The sequence below is a fragment of the Salvelinus fontinalis genome, unplaced genomic scaffold (assembly GCF_029448725.1).
Source record: "Salvelinus fontinalis isolate EN_2023a unplaced genomic scaffold, ASM2944872v1 scaffold_0073, whole genome shotgun sequence".
NCBI classification, from domain to species: domain Eukaryota; kingdom Metazoa; phylum Chordata; class Actinopteri; order Salmoniformes; family Salmonidae; genus Salvelinus; species Salvelinus fontinalis.
This window is the reverse complement of record NW_026600282.1, coordinates 138672-143206: the sequence shown is the minus strand read 5'-3', so window position 1 is coordinate 143206 and position 4535 is coordinate 138672. Positions and strand designations below refer to the sequence as shown.

At 43.4% G+C, this 4535-nt stretch overlaps 1 pseudogene; it reads left to right on the top strand.

Annotated features, from left to right (window-relative positions):
* Positions 1–1444: 1444 nt before the first annotated feature.
* LOC129842880 (olfactory receptor 11H6-like) lies at positions 1445–2429 on the top strand (annotated as a pseudogene).
* Positions 2430–4535: the final 2106 nt, after the last annotated feature.

Below are 4535 nucleotides of genomic sequence, written 5' to 3'. Positions count from 1 at the left end.
AATGGACAGTCAAGCAGGCATCAGCTATGTAGCCGAGTGATCAGAGTTTCCAGGGGGCAGCCGTAGATGGAGCAGTGAGGCCTCCACTAAGCTAGCCCGCGGCGTTTAAAGTTAGTAGCCCGGGGGGGTGGTCTGCTCAGACGGAGGGGGTCTGCTCAGACGGAGGCCGGTTGAGGGCACAGCGGATGGGATATTTGTCTGCAGACCAGACGTGGTCGTGTCGACAGAGAATCCAAGCCGGATGGCGGTGGCGAAAGAGAGGTTGTGAGTTGTAGAATTGTGTTTGCTAACTGGTGCTAGCTTCGTGATTCAGACAGCTAGTCATGGGTAGCAAGCTAGCAGAAGATGGAGGTCTGTTTTTAGCCACGCCGTGCAATTCCATCGGTAGATTAGTGGGGTTCCGTGTGGTAGAGGCGACCAATCCAATTGTCAAAATAGTTATAGTGGCCTAAGAAGATTGTTCGATAGACCTGTTCAGATAGCAGCCGATATGCTCAAGACAGCTAACGATTAGCGGGCCGCAGTTAGTATATGGACGTTCAGGTTACGTCGCGATGGAGGGGCCAGTTGAAATACTCCCTCGGGCAGATAACGTCGGTATCCCAGTCGTGAAGGCCCGGTGGGGCTCCGCATCGGCAGTAAAACGGGTCCGGATAGGTGATTGTAGCCCAGGAGTGGCTGATGGAACTCTTCAGCTGGCTAGCTCCGGGATAATTGGTGTTTGCTCCGGAATTGATGTTAGCCGATAGTCACTCGGATAGCGGCTAGTTAGCTGCAAGATCCAGGTGTAAATGTCCAGAGCTTGGGTAAAAATCCGGGGATATGGAGAGAAAATAGGTCTGGTATGCTCTGGTCTGAGTCGCGTTGTACAAAACTGGCAATAGTTTTCCGAGCTAAAGGATAGCTGATGAGCGCTAGCTGTGGTTAGCTGAACTACTAACGTTAGCTTGTGAGCTGGCTAACTTCTGGTTAGCTTCTGTTGTAGATTTCGGATACGAGGTGAATAATACTTTTGAGGAAGAAAAAAAAACAGATCCGCACCACATTTGGTGAGGTGGGTTGCAGGAGAGTGTTTTGAAGTTGAGTTTTTAAGAAGAAAAGAATATATATATAAAAAGATATGCGAAGAAAAATATATAAAATATATATACACGGGACAAGACGAGGACAAAGGACATCTGACTGCTACGCCATCTTGGATTCAAGATCAGACACCTGAAACCCCACCTCTTTAAGGAATACCTAGGATAGGATAAAGTAATCCTTCTGAACCCCTTAAAAGATTTAGATGCACTATTGTAAAGTGGCTGTTCCACTGGATGTCATAAGGTGAACGCACCAATTTGTAAGTCGCTCTGGATAAGAGCGTCTGCTAAATGACTTAAATGTAAATGTAATGTAAATGTATTTAGTTTTAATAAGTCATAAGGGTTGATGCTTGAAGATGTCTTTTAGTGAACTTTTAGTGAATTTCACGGGGAAGAATGTGGAGGAGTTTACCATCACAGGCTTCGACCACCTCTCTCACCAGAAGCTTCTGGGCTTCCTCATCTTCATCACCTATTTCCTTGTGCTTCTGGGAAGCGGCACCAACATCTGCATCATCGTGACGGACAGACGGCTCCACACGCCCATGTACCTCCTCATCTGTAACCTGGCCGTGGTGGACATCATGTTCACCACCAGCACCAGCACCACCATGATCTCTGTCCTGCTGGCCGAGGTCAAAACCATCTCCTACTATTCCTGCATATCACGCATGTACATCTACCACCTGGGTGACATCACAGGGTGTCTGGCCTTGTCCCTGATGGCTTTGGACCGAACCATCGCTATCAGCACCCCTCTTAGGTACCACAGCATCCTGACTAACCCATGAATATTTGTGTTAATCATAGCTTCCTGGTTCATATGTATAATGTGCTTAGGATTTGAGCTTGCTTGGGCAGACTTTGACAGCCTTCCATACTGCCAGCCAATCATTAGGTACGTATTTTGTGATTACCCAGCTTTAAATCAGGGCTGCCTGTGTCAACCCTGAACCTTACTTCCTGTTTCCCACCATTCTGTCTCTATGGCTCCTCGCGGGCCAGTTTCCCTTAATTCTACTGTCATACGTTAAAATCATCTACACACTCCTGAGACTGCCTAACAACGAGAGCAGGGCGCAGGTGTTTAATACCTGTATTTGTCACATCATTGTGGTGTCCTGTTACTACGCTCCCAAGTTAGTCTCTGTGTTGTTGACAAGGATAGGGCTGAGGCTGAATCTGACGGAGCGTAATGCTTTACTGATTATAGCCACGCTGTTACCTTCTCTGATCAACCCTACAGTCTACTGTCTGAAAACCAAGGAGATGAGAAAGAGATTGGTTCAGATACTGTCTAGAAAAAAAATAACTGTATCAATAAAATGACAAAAAGGTTGAGTTATTTATTTATTATTATATATTTTGGGAGACACATAATCAAATACAGATGTGACTTGAATGACATGTTTTATCAACTCTCAAATGCAAAATGAAAGTATAGAGTCAGGTATGAAGAGGTATGAACCCTTCACTAACATATATGAAAGCACACTCAACAAATTAAAAACCCAAGAAAAAAGGTAAATGGTTAAAATGTTGACACACAATAAAGGTATTCGTCAGAAAAAAAACGTATGACTCGATAATTGTGCATGAAATCAATTGCAAGGGATATCAGGGATATTAATTATCAAAAGGTCAATTAGGGAGTGCTTACATTTGTCCTGTTTCACACATGTACAAGTGTGTAACTTGTTCAGTGTTTGGTGAAATAGAAATGTGTTTTAAGCATATCCCCCCCCCCCCCCCCCCCAGGACAGAGTGGGGTCACGGCATGGGATCATTATGGCTGTTCAAACATATCAAATCAGTGTTTATTGGTCGTGTACACAGTTTAGCAGACGCTACAGTCTAGCAGACGCTACAGTCTAGCAGACGCTACAGTCTAGCAGACGTTACAGTTTAGTAGACGCTACAGTCTAGCAGACGCTACAGTCTAGCAGACGTTACAGTCTAGCAGACGTTACAGTCTAGCAGACGCTACAGTCTAGCAGACGTTACAGTCTAGCAGACGCTACAGTCTAGCAGACGCTACAGTCTAGCAGACGCTACAGTCTAGCAGACGCTACAGTCTAGCAGACGCTACAGTTTAGCACACGTTACAGTTTAGCAGATGAACAATGCCTGCCCTCCAGGACATCTACAGTACCCGGTGTCACAGGAAGGCCAAGAAGATCATCAAGGACCTCAGCCACCCGAGTCACGGCCTGTTCACCCTGTTACCATCTAGCAGGCGGAGACAATTACCCTGCCCTGCAACATAGACACTGTCACTAGCTGGCCTCCCCCCAGTAACCTGCACCTTAGACACTATCACTAGAAGGCTAACACCAGTACCCTGCCCTGAACCTTTATCTGTAAATAAAATTGTGCTGTCTAATGTGCTCAATATAAGGAATGTGCAATGATTTATACTTTTACTTTAAATACTTAAGTATATTTAAAACCAAATACTTTTAGACTTTTACTCAAGTAGTATTTTACTGGGTGACTTTCACTTTTACTTGGGTAATTTTCTATTAAGTTATCTTTACTTTTACTCAAGTATAACAATTGAGTACTTTTTCCACCATTGCATAGACCATACAGTCTATGTACACCATTATATATACATACAGTACCAGTCAAAAGTTTGGACACATCTACTCATTAACAAGGCACACCGGTTAATTGAAATGCATTCCTCATGAAGCTGGTTGAGAGAATGCCAAGACTGTGCAAAGCTGTCATCAACAATTTTGGTAACTACAATATTTCATATGTGTTATTTCATAGTTTGAAATGTCTTCACTATTAGTCTACAATGTAGAAAATAGTAAAAAAATAAAGAAAATCCCTTGAATGAGTATGTGTCCAAACTTTTGACTGGTACTGTAGCTAGATGTAGCATGCTAATGTTAACTAGCTGGCCTGACGCATCATTGCCCATGAAAGGACGTTTTTTTTAGCCAGGTATCCCAGAAAAACATATATTTAAAGTGTGTACTATATGATAGAGTCATAGACCATTTAGGCAAAGGCAACATGAAAGAGGAGGATGGCATTGGCTTTTCTCTACAAGCCACATTACATTAAACTTAACGTTGATTGGACTAAATCGTTTTTGGTATCTTTTAGTTGTCACTGTATTAGACTAAGAATAGGTGATTAGGTTATGTTGAAGCTGAAGTGTTGCTGGAATAGTGGAAGCAGCTCCTGTTTTCTTTGTGACTTGCGGTAACTCTCCACGGTTCTAAATCAGTAGTTGTTTTGTAATCCGAAAAATGACCTTGTTTGACGGTGCTGTAGGTCATGTAACTGTTTGTTACATGCAAAATGTTTTGTGTACTTCACCGGACAGATGTTGCTCTCCGGTTTTGTGATGAAACAAAGGGGTGGTTGAATGTATACTGTCACTGTATCTTCTTATTGTCTCGGTCTCAGGCCTATACATCAAGTCGCAAG